The 13008-nt window shown below is 39.5% G+C and overlaps 1 protein-coding gene across 1 annotated transcript in view; it reads left to right on the top strand.

Annotated features, from left to right (window-relative positions):
• The first annotated feature begins 5379 nt into the window (after positions 1-5379).
• The window catches only part of LOC126199320 (gamma-aminobutyric acid receptor subunit alpha-4-like), a 164842-nt gene continuing 157213 nt past the window's right edge, over positions 5380-13008 (top strand). The window contains exon 1 of the mRNA XM_049936160.1: positions 5380-5488. The gene's annotated coding sequence lies outside the window, so the exon portion shown is untranslated. The remainder of the gene's footprint in view (positions 5489-13008) is intronic.

Raw genomic sequence — 13008 nt, 5'->3', positions numbered from 1 at the left:
CAGTAAATTACCGGTTGTTTCTCAGTAAATACCTATTACGTAGGACGACCGTTCTCTTTAATGTAGACTACACATTCAGTCCATCCAACGAGATTTTCGGAATTTACTATTCTACGACGCTCACGCTGAAGTCACAATAAAACCCAACCAAATATCGCTACGTTAGTGTTCCCCAGCGCTTGCGTATACCTATACATCAACAATAATACAGTGCAACGCTACTATCCCTTAGAGCGTACTTTAACCCCCATCCACAAAATAACTGAACGACTTCGCGTGAAAACGTCTCTTCACATACAACATCCAACGGAAGATCTTACAAACATATTGAAACACGGCTCGCCTACCATCGCGTGGCTATTAAGCACCACACCGCACCATTAATCACAACTAGGAGAAACTAATCTCAGACTTCAATAAAATGCAGCTTTTCCCATGCCTGGTGAGGCTACACTCTACCTAAATTTCCGAAATAATCATTTTCTTCATAAGCGGATAATCTTTCCAAAATATCTTTAGAACGACTTCGAATCGCTTTGAACGCTTTTGAGTTCTGTTCCCATTGCATACTATTCCACGTATCGCACGTGCGAGCCGATCTAATCACCCTCTTGAGATAATCTCTCTCGAGGCTCGCTACTCGAACAATACTCGAATAATACTGCTGAAATTCTAAAAGGACGAGCCAAGAACCATTCTTTGCGAAGAAACTTACCACGCTCATTCTCTCTTTAACAATAAGTGTTTCTTCTTTGAAGTCGCCGGCGAACGTTCGTAGCTGCATCTTTGCCACACGCCGTGGTTCAGCAGTCGGCGGAGCGTTGCAAACTCGCTGACTGTACAGGACAGCTTTTCTCGACCATCAGGTGTCACACATCTACAACATTTTAACACAAAAATGTAAGAAAACTATACAAACAACTTAATCTTTTCATTATTCTAGCACATAAAAATCAATGATAAGTTGATGCTTTACAAACAAGTGATGCGCTTTTTATGGGCTGAAGACTGGCGCATCACAATGCACAGAATAGACTGCGTGGAGAGCTACATCGAAACAGTCTTCGGTCATTTCCAAGAATGATTGCCCATCGAAATTGGAGGGCTCCAAACGATACATATCGAACGTGCGATAGTAAATCGATTATGGAGTCTAGTGGCGCGCGTTATGATAAATTATTTGTGATCTTCATTTTTATCAGTTTTGCGTTGTTTCTTCAGTTCGTGTACATTACATTCCCGCCGTAATTGTTTGTGAATCGACACGGTTTCTCTTGATAGCGAGTGTAATGTGTGCTGCTTCTCAAGTTTCTTCTGCGGATTACCTCACATGGAAAACTCTAATTCCATGCATATCCATCATCGACAAATGTTTGACTTTTTGCCGCAAATATGGACTTCTGCTGGACGAGGAAAGGAGGGACTGTGTTGACTGTGGTGCTGCAAAGTCTGTGAAACTCCGTAAGAAGAGTGTGGACACTGAGATTCCGTTGCAATTTCATTGCGGACTTGGGCCTAGTGCAGCAGGGGATACAACCCGTCGGCTTTGAACAATGACGTCATTCCTTAGTCATAGATCGTAATGTCTTCACTTCGAGGCATAGATAATAAAGCAGTTCTGTGTTCTAATAAGCGCTATCATTAAAATAATTGAATGTAAATCTAAAAGCGATCGCTTTATATTGGGTGCATCATTAAACGTCTGACTTAATTATCTTAATTATTTGTTTTTTATTCGGCCGGTACTTAATATTTTTCGTAATGATATTAAGGTAATGTGGATTATTAATTTTTTGTTATAGAAAATTTGTAGTGTCTTATTTTCGTTTATAGGAATGGATTTGTCTACCGCTATGAATATGGATGATTTAAGGGAATGTATGGGCCAAGATATGTTCACCACAATTTGCTTCCTGCAAATGTGTGGTCTGATAGCGGATTACGTTAAATGTCGTGAGTGCGGCGAACATATGCGCCTTACGCGTGTATCGAGTCGCCGTACTCAGGACTTGTTCGTTTGGCGCTGCAGTAAAGATCGCTTGTGGCGGTCCATTAGACGAGGGACGTGGTTCGAGAAATCTAAGCTCGCCCTCAGAGACATAATGAAAATAACATATTGTTGGTGTTTGAGATATCCTGTATGGCTGTGTTTGCATGAGTGTCGTGTCAGTAAACATACCGCAGTAGACTGGTATTCTTTTTGTAGGGAGGTTTGTGGGGAATATATGAAATATAGGGGGCCGTTGGGGGGGCCGGGCGTCATGGTGGAAATTGATGAGTCTCATTTTGGGAAAAGGAAATACAATAGGGGGGAACCTCTGGTTGGATTATGGGTGTGGGGGGCAGTAGTTTCAGGTCACGATTGTAATGATGTAGTCTTTAGAGTAGTACCAAATAGAAGTAAGGAAGTTTTGGTTAGCTTAATTGAAAATGAGGTGGCAGAGGGATCTATTGTTATTTCAGACGGGTTTTCTTCTTATAGGGATTTAGGGGATAGGGGTTACCAACATCTTGTAGTGAACCATAACATTGAGTTTAGATCTCTATCGACAGGCGCCTGTACTAACACCATAGAGGGGTACTGGTCAGCGGTAAAATCACTAATAGGGAAAGGAAAACGCCAAATTTCAACTCTTCAAAGCCATCTAGATGAGTATTCTTGGAGACAAAGCATTCCACGGACATATTGCCCATTTAAATGTTTCATTAAACATTGGGCAAAATGTACCGTCCCAAACATCTCAGTTAATTTCAGGAGGGAGGGGGGGGGGAGGGAAGGGGGGTTGGTGAATGTGTGTGTGTGTGTGTGTGTGTGTGTGTGTGTGTGTCTGTGTGTGTGTGTGTGTGTGTGTGTGTGTGTGTGTGTGTTTGTGTGTGTCAGAGAGAGAGAGAGAGAGATTTCGTAATGTGTTTGTTGTGAGTGTGGGTATGTTATTTTCATTACTGTCTCTTTAGGCGAGCTTCCGTTACTCCTCGACATTTCCGTGTGGTAAGTTTTTTCCCATTTCCTTCTTTATCTAGATTTCACTATTTTGCCATATTTCACTTTCTTATTCCACCGATATGTGTATTTCCGTGTTGCGAGGTAACGAATGGGATACTATTAGCGTCCAAGCCACAGTAGCTGATAGGAGGATACTATTAGCGTCCAAGCCACAGTAGCTGATAGGAGTTTCTTGGCTTTTTAAAAAAAAAAAACTCACGAGACAGAATAAACTGATCCTACTTCATTAAGCAATCTGTATGTTTCAGTTTCGTTTCTTTACTGATTGCTTCATGAAGTAGGATCAGTTTATTCTATCTCGTGAGATTTTTTTTTTAAAAAAGCCACAAAACTCTTATTACGTACTGAAGGGAGCTAGAACACTAAGAGGAATCGCTTCTCGGCTTTTGACAACATACTGCTTAATAAAGTAGGATCAGTTTATTCTATCTCGTGAGATTTTTTTTTTAAAGTAAAAAAAAAAACCTTATTACGTACTGAAGGGACCTACAACATTAAGAACAATCGGTTCTCGGCTTTTTACAACATACTGCTTCATACAGTAGGATCAGTTTATTCTATCTCGTGAGATTTTTTTTTTCAAAAAGTCAAAAAAACACTTATTACGTACTGAAGGGAGCTACAACATTAACAACAATCGCTTCTCGGCCTCTGACAAGATATTGCTTTATAAAGTAGGATCAGTTTATTCTATCTCGTGAGATTTTTTTTTTTTAAAGCCAAAAAACACTTATTACGTACTGAAGGGAGCTGTTTAATAAAGTAGGATCAGTTTATTCTATCTCGTGAGATTTTTTTTTAAAAAAGTCAAAAATCACTTCTTACGTAGTGAAGGGAGCTGCTTAATAAAGTAGGATCAGTTTCTTCTATCTCGTGAGATTTTTTTTTTTAAAGCCAAAAAACACTTATTACGTACTGAAGGGAGCTGTTTAATACAGTAGGATCAGTTTATTCTATCTCGTGAGATTTTTTTTTTTTTTTTAAATGTCAAACATCACTTATTACGTACTAAAGGGGGCTGCTTAATAAAGTAGGATCAGTTTATTCTATCTCGTGAGATTTTTTTTTAAAAAAGTCAAAAAACCACTTATGCTTTTGACAAGATCAATGTTTATCTCTCTCGCATTCCTTTGTTTCTCAACATTCTCCTCAGCTCTTTCATCTCTGTAATACATGCTCTCTGGCGACTTGTGACGTCATTGTTCAAAGCCGACGGGTTGTATCCCCTGCTGCACTAGTCCCGCGGACTTTGCGGAAAGCGAACCAGCATCAGGTAAAATACGTGGTTCGAGTACTCCAAATTATCGATCCAGACGAGCGTAATTCTTGTGTCGTGCTGGATTCGAGATTACACGTTGCAAGCCACAGCATCAGAAACTGAGTAATCGGCAAATACCGTGTGCGACTACGTCGGGTTTTGCCGAGAAGTGTGCTACGTGATAGTGATAAATGACAGTGTGCCAATTGGTGGACCGAATAAAATAGTAGACGTAGACGAATCTCATATTGCTTGACGAAAGAACCAGAGAGAACGACCTTCTAAAAGGTGTTTCGTTGTGAGGGTATTGTCCCGAAAGAAGGTGACTTTAGTGGGTCTCATAAAACATTTCATACTGCCTGGAACAAAAGTCATCACAGTTTGGTTTCGGTTGTACCAGACTCTCAAAGCTGAAGGGTTCGACTACGAATTCGTGAACCGCTCTGTGGAGTTTGTCTCTTCAGATGACGCCGGTGCCCATAAGCAGAATATAGAACGGCTGTGGAAGTCTGTCAAGTCTACCATAAAAAGAGAAGGGCGTCCAGGACAGAGGGACGAACTGTATTTGTTCCAGTACCTATACTTTCACAACTTGCGTTTGCAGGGAAAGTCGACGCATACGACACTGCCGATATTCCTGCGCGATATTGACACAGTTTACCTGGGTACGGGAAAAAAAGGAATTGACCCTGTAGCGTATACATCACGCGGACTGTCACAAGACGATAACACCGATGACGAGTAAGGTAAGACGTCTCCTTTGAATTTACAAGTGCTTCTCTAACGCTTTTCTTTTGTCGTTGCTGTAGTGACAACTTGAAACATACTCGTAACGCGCGCCACAAGACATCCATAATCGATTTACTATTGCACGTTCGATATGCATCGTTTGGAGCCCTCCAACTTCGATGGGCAATCATTCTTGGAAATTACCCAGTCTTCAGAACGAAGACCTCAACAGCAGCAAACAACCATGCTGGTAGTTTAGTGCAAACTGCTCATTCTAAGGCCCCGGCTGTGGCGCCCCCTACAGATGGAGTTAAAATGGTCATGTTGAGCAGGAAGATGGCGTGGGCGCTGCTATATGCAGACGGGCGCCGGCGCCGGCATCCGGCCAACGACAGCTGCGCGCAGTCCGTCTCGCCGCGCCGCCCTCTCCGTGTTGCCGCCTGCTCCACGGGCCGCCACACCTTGGTTCGCGCCGTACAGTCAGCCGTCACACCCAGGTATTCACTTCCATTACTCCTGAATGATTACGATAATGAGTTCCGCTCACTGCAAATTCAGCGTTCTTCTGTCCTACTGGTTTTCCACCATCCTTCTTGTAGAAGTGCACCGATGCATTTATCGTCGGGTCGTCAATTAAATGATATCTTCTTCTTCCTTTGGTCCTCTTTCCACTCAAGATTTCATCGAATGTATCATTTATTGTTCTCTTTCTTCTCATCTAATATCCTGAACGATGTCCTTTCGTGCTTTTAGGCCGGCCGGAGTGGTCGAGCGGTTCTAGGCGCTACAGTCTGGAACCACGCGACCGCTACGGTCGCAGGTTCGAATCCTGCCTGCTCCGGGCATGGATGTGTGTGATGTCCTTAGGTTAGTTAGCTTTAAGTAGTTCTAAGTTCTAGGGGACTGATGACCTCAGAAGTTAAGTCCCATAGTGCTCAGAGCCATTTTTTTCCTGCTTTTAATTATTCCCAGTATTTGTCTTTCCTCATTTACTCTGTGTAACAATCTCATTTATTATTAGGTCGGTGCATAAGTTCGTAGCATTTTTGTTTTGCATGTTGAGATTCCGTTTGCTATGGGTTTAGTTATCTAATGTTACTTGTAATCCGTCTTGATTTCATAAAATGTTTATTCACATGACTGGTTTCGGTTCCTCTAGAACCATCTTCAGATCTGCAATTTCGGTTACAGGAGTAACCCGTCCACACACAGCAATCTTCACATGCTGCGTCACATGAGCAGATCTGAAGATGGTTCTAGGGGAACCGAAACCGTGCATGGGGGCTTAATTAAAATAAAATGAAAATAATTTTAATTTTTGGTAGCTGTTTGTCCGATTACGAAGTCTCGTAAACGGTTGGCCCTGACTAGTATTATTACGCTATCTGACTGCATAGAACAATAACAAGAATGAAATGGAAATTTTCATTAACACAATTAGTTAATTAAGTCCCCAGCAACTATAAAACCGACGAAACCAAAGCACAAGTATAACTGTTCTGTGTGTGGAAGTATGACTCAACGTACGCATCTGGCACGGTTCTTCTTCAATAACACAAGAAATTTTAAATATCATTTATACTGAATTAATTAAAGAAAATAGAAATACCATAATTACTCAAGAAAACCAGAATTACACTCTAATACAAGAACACAAGCCAGATGCTTTGTTGACTGAACCTGTAATGACGCATTATTCAGGACATTGAAATAATGAGAACGAAAAGAAAAGTAGTTTGTTACCTTAATTTATATTGATGAAAGGCACTCTAGACATTACAATCTCTCCACACCGACTCGCTACTATCACATCTCAACAAGAACTTTTCAGTATCACATCTCAGCAAGCACTGCCTGCTAGCTCATCTCAACAAACACTACTCACTACGACATCTCAGCACTGACTACCACGAGCTCTCCCCAAGCAATGCGTACATGACCTCTAACAGACTTTAGTTTGAATAACTTTCAGTAAGTAACTACGATTACGAAGTGTTAATGATGGTGATATTTCAGTGTGTACACCACTTCAAAAATTATGGCAAACAGAAGCAAACATGTGGAGTATTTCTCGTGTCAAGTGTCACTTCCTATTTCAATTGCTCACGAAGAATGCAGTGTAATAACTGTCAATGGTCTAAACCTAGTGTTGGTATGTCATGTCGTTAGCTTCCTTCCTATTAGCATAAATTTATACAGCTTCCATAAAACCTCCATCTCATGTGACTTCTATGAAATTTCTTGTACTAATGTCGTTCGTAGCATTATAGCAGTTCATTTTCTTATCTTAAAAATATCAGGCACTGAGCGTAAGCAAAACATGCAATAGCGAGTAAATATACCAGTAGAGAACAGAATGTCAACAAGTGGATGCAACACAATCCCTACAACGAGGCTCTGCCAAGCGAACAATCTATAATTAATACCATAGTGTGACCTAAACTCTATATTTGTACACAGTATATCAGCATTTCTATATACCAACTTATAGTTATGACAACAAAACAGAAGTGTGTAAATATGCAATCCATACGCACAGCAGCAAACATATATCTTACGTAATAAACAAGTCATTAGCATCATTCAGCATAAGCAAATAAATGTTCATATGTAATCTTAATAAGTAAACATGAAGGTGCAAGCAGATAAATCACAAAGTGTAACCTACATACATAACCACAGTCAGCACAATTAATCAGTTGACAATTACAATTTAAATAAATAAGCACAGCAGGCACATAATAAAAAAATATGACATCAGTGAAAAGCAGTGCAGCCAAGCGATGCGTAATATATACAAATAACAAGCCTGTTCATTAATCAATCATCGTCAAAATCAGTTAATGTGCGTAAGCACGTCGCTTCACAAGTAAATTCATAGAACACGAAATTTAGCACAAAGTATGAGTCACGTAATCGCAAGCAGCAAATTACGTCTAAAGTACGTACCTAAGTGGAAATATGTTACCTGAAAAATAAACTCAATTAATCGTTACCTTTTTTGTTTATTACTTTCTTCTTCGAAATGACATTCTTCCTGAAATTTTCTCAATAGCAAGTCGTCTTAACGTCGGACACGCACAGAATTTACCTAAAGGTCTTAAATATTTTACACAACCGTATCCTGAAAAATACTGAACGTTAATAACATAATTTATAAAGTCACCATAGCTTATACAGAATTTAATCGGAGAAATTAGACTATGTATTTGTTTACGGCTGTCAGTGCATTCACACTGAGCGCTCGATCAGCTGTAGACGCGTGACGTAGAAAGTAATTGTTTGCGGTCAACGACAGCCTTGTGCGGCGCGCAGACTGACTGTTGCTTTGAGTATGTGCCGCCGCCAAAACACAGCGCGGTATCCTTGTACTCTCTTCGTGTTTACGTACAACTGTTGGTTTCTCAGAAGTATGTCATTCCACAAAAATTTTAACGTTAGATATGTGATGTATTCCCTTAGAGCGTCGAGATTTAAGAGTTTCTACTTCAACAGTGTTATCATGGATAATTTTGCGAATTCTATATGGACCGTTATAAAGCAGAAAAAATTTGCGACATAAGCCTTTTCCTTTATGAGACAAACGGTGAGACTTAATTAATACCTTCTGACCAACTGACAAAGTTTTTAAACGACCAGGACGCTTCGCTGATTTTTCTCTTCTAGCAGCCGCAGATGCAATATTTCGTAGAGCCACGTTGACAACTTCAGAATGCCGCAGTTTCCGTGAAGGCGGAAAAGGAACGATTTCAGAAATGCGATTTGTTGGTACTTTATTTTTTAATATCAATAGAGGCGGTAAAGAAGTTGAGTCATTAGGAAGTTCATTCAGAATGTTTTGAAAAATATGAAGATACTGATCCCAAGTTCTGTGATTCTGATGACAATAAAGACGGCACAATTAATTGATTTCCTTCATCCATCTTTCTGAAGCGTTAGATTGAGGGTGAAAAAGTGAAATGAAAATTGGTTTAATCTTACGACGCCGTAGAGTACGAAGCCAAATTTTAGAGCGAAACTGTGATCCATTATCTGATATAACCTTATCAACATGACCAACTTCTTTAAGAAAATGTTTGATGAAAGCGTTAGATACTGAACGAGCTGTTGCCTTGCGTAAAGGTGTAAAACACACATATTTTTATGTCAGTTCCACTGCTACGAAAATGTACGCAAAACCATTAGTAGAACGAACCACTGGACCGAACAAATCGACTGCAGCCATCTCCTTTAATTTCGCTGGAATGATAGGAAACAACGGTGCTCTGTGAGAAATCGTTGGCGGCTTAGCTTTTTGATAATTTGCATTTGGCAAGAACAGATCGAATACGTTTTTCCATATTACTGAAGTAGCAATTTTCTCGTAATTTATGAAAGCATTTTCTGGGACCAAAATGTGCATAACTGAAATGTGTAAACGAGGTGTGGCCAAATCATCCAATCTAACAAAGCGTCTAAGAAAATTACAGACACCAAGGAAACTACGAACATTACGTTTTGTGGTAGGAACAGCATAATTACGAATTGCGTCTAGTTTCTATGGATCAGGGAGAATACCTTCTGTAGAAATAATGTGACCGAGAAATTTCACCTGAGAACGACCAAATTCCGATTTTTCAAGTTCTCTGTAATGCCAACTCTTGCAAAAATACGTAATAATAAATCCAAAATTTTGTTATGCTCACTCCAAGAACGTTTAGCAATAAGAATATCGTCAACATATGAAGTAATATTGTCACGAAGATAAACAGGTAAGATTTCGTTTAAACTACGAATGAATGCTGCAGAAAATATAGTAAGTCCAAACGGTAATTTCCGAAGTCACTTTTGAGTAAAACAGTCAAATCCGGGTATTGTTTACCTACTGTCTAGATAGATGGATAGTAGAAGAGTTGTTTTTTATAGATGCAAAGAATAGTGAAAGAGTAGGCAGCGGTGCAGAAAACTAAAAGGGAAATAGCACCACTACAGCTCGGGGCCCTGTTAGCGCTACGGCACATATTCACTTAGTGTAGTGAATCCCCTGAGGACATTAATAACTGCACATAAATTTCAGTTTGTGACTTAGTGGCAAATTTGGCGGAAGTGCGTACGTAAATTGATCTAGCCATGAACATGGATGTATGTCATTCTTAGAATTACGAAAGATCTTAAATTTCCGAACAGTCAAAAAGTGTTTATAGACAAAGTTTTCGCCTCGTGGCGACAAAGACCTACCGCGTCTGTCCCAGTCCCAATGTTGATTATTGTCAAGTTCGCGCGCCTGGCGCTCCCTTGTTGCATCCCGTAAATGAAACAAATTATTTTCTTCAAACCCCTCCGCTAACTGTGATTCCAAATTTCTTTTGCTGTCCTTTCCTACGATTTCGCCTTCAATTTGTTTGACTTGCTTTCGTAATGCCTCAACTTCCCTTTTAACGCGTTCATTAAATTTTCCCTGATTTTCAACATGCTTACTTATGTTCTGGTACTCTTCGGTTTCTGCAAATGGTAATGGAGCTGTATCATCTGAATCTCTATCCCCATTTAAACTAAGACTTGTCAATTTATCTGAAATCTCCTCAACTCTTTCCGATAAGTCACCTATTTTTTCTTTCTGTTTACTTACGTCTTCCGTAAGTGTCGCGACTCGGGTTTCAGTATTGACACATTTGGTAGTTAACTGTTCATATTGTTGTGTTAGCTTATTTATTCTGTCATTTGGTACGGATTCCTCGATTCTCTCAAATATTTCTTCCTTATCACGTGCACGTTGTAAATTTAACTCTGAAAATTTTTGTACTATCACGCGATCTCTTTCCTCCTGTTCTCTATCCTGTTCCCTTTGTCTAATCTCTACTGCAATTAATCTATTATTGTGAGCATTCAAAATCGGTTGTACTTCTTCTCTGATTTCTTTCTTTAATTCATCTTTCATGTTTTTGAAACATGTCCCTATTCGTGAGTCTAACCGTGTTTCCATTGTTCCCATCTGTGTTTTTAATTCAGATCCAAACCGTGTTTCCATTGTTCCCATATCAGTTTTTAATTCAGATCGTAAAGTTCCCATCTCTGTTTTAATTGTTCCTATTTGTGATCCCAGTGATTCCATTGTTCCCCTCTGTGTTTTTAATTCAGATCCAAACCGTGTTTCCATTTTTAATATAGCACTCATCAACTGCTCCATAGTAACTGATTCGAAACTCCTTTCGCCCCTAACATTTCCCGCAAAACCAGTTTCCTTCGTCATAGCTGTAAAGCTATCTGTGTTCGATACTATTTCAGACTCTTCTATCGTTAATCTCGTATTCTGTGAATTTCCTGATTGAGAAAAATTTTGAAATGGTTCCGGACTATTTTCCCGACTTATTAAATTGTTTTCCACTCCATTATTCATCATACTGTTGTCCTGTGTTGGCGAGTTCGCCAGGTCAACAATTTCGTCATTCTCACTGTCCATCATTTTTGCCTTTTTCATCGACCGCGTAATCATTTACAAAACATACAAAACTCGTCACTATATGAAATTACACACAATGACACTTTATCTCCAACAATACCATTCACACGAAATGTTTCCCTCAAACACGATTAATCGAACAATTGAAATAATTGCACTAATTGTCAAACCCATAGACAAGACAACAGAAATGAAATTTTGCAAAAAAAAAATACCATTAGAAGAATGACAATTACCAAATCTACACATGCAAAATAGACTACAATTGCTAAACTACAAATTACTACAACAATCCTACTGTCTACTATTTTTACAATCAGAAGATTTCCAAGGGACGATCCTGGCAGGGTCGCCACGTGCATGGGGGCTTAATTAAAATAAAATGAAAATAATTTTAATTTTTGGTAGCTGTTTGTCCGATTACGAAGTCTCGTAAACGGTTGGCCCTGACTAGTATTATTACGCTATCTGACTGCATAGAACAATAACAAGAATGAAATGGAAATTTTCATTAACACAATTAGTTAATTAAGTCCCCAGCAACTATAAAACCTACGAAACCAAAGCACAAGTATAACTGTTCTGTGCGTGGAAGTATGACTCAACGTACGCATCTGGCACGGTTCTTCTTCAATAACACAAGAAATTTTAAATATCATTTAAACTGAATTAATTAAAGAAAATAGAAATACCATAATTACTCAAGAAAACCAGAATTACACTCTAATACAAGAACACAAGCCAGATGCTTTGTTGACTGAACCTGTAATGACGCATTATTCAGGACATTGAAATAATGAGAACGAAAAGAAAAGTAGTTTGTTACCTTAATTTATATTGATGAAAGGCACTCTAGACATTACAATCTCTCCACACCGACTCGCTACTATCACATCTCAACAAGAAATTTTCAGTATCACATCTCAGCAAGCACTGCCTGCTAGCTCATCTCAACAAACACTACTCACTACGACATCTCAGCACTGACTACCACGAGCTCTCCCCAAGCACTGCCCACTACGACATCTCAATAATCACTGCCAGTGGAGGCGGCGGAACAATGCTCTCTCGCGCGATCTCTGGCGCTGTGGCTCAGTGTAGCCACCTTTCAACCATTCATGTGAATAAACATTTTATGCAATCAAGACGGATTATAAGTAACATTATAAAATCACTGATTGCGGTTATCCCATCAGACATTATGTCTGTTTTCGCAAGGTTTAGTTATCGATTGTCATTTTTTATTTGTAATTCACTGTTGCTGTTTGAGTTAACATACTGTTATTTTGTCATTTGGAGGTAAAGAGTGGAGCTGTGGACTATAGAAAATGGAGTACCAAGTGGATAAATCGGAACATTTCGGACATACTCTTCTGTTTGAATTCAATAGAGGGATAATAGCAGAGTGGGCAGCCAGAAACATTAGCGCCATGTGGGGAGATAATGCCATTGAACAGAGAACGACAAGAAAATGTTTTCTCATTTTAAGGCGGATCGTTTTGACATTAGCGACTCTCCACGTTCAGGAAGACCTTCGGAATTGATGAAGATCGTTCAAACGCATTAATCCACATTGAT

Source organism: Schistocerca nitens, chromosome 8 (genome assembly GCF_023898315.1).
Source record: "Schistocerca nitens isolate TAMUIC-IGC-003100 chromosome 8, iqSchNite1.1, whole genome shotgun sequence".
Lineage (NCBI taxonomy): Eukaryota > Metazoa > Arthropoda > Insecta > Orthoptera > Acrididae > Schistocerca > Schistocerca nitens.
This window is presented reverse-complemented; position numbering and strand designations above follow the sequence as displayed.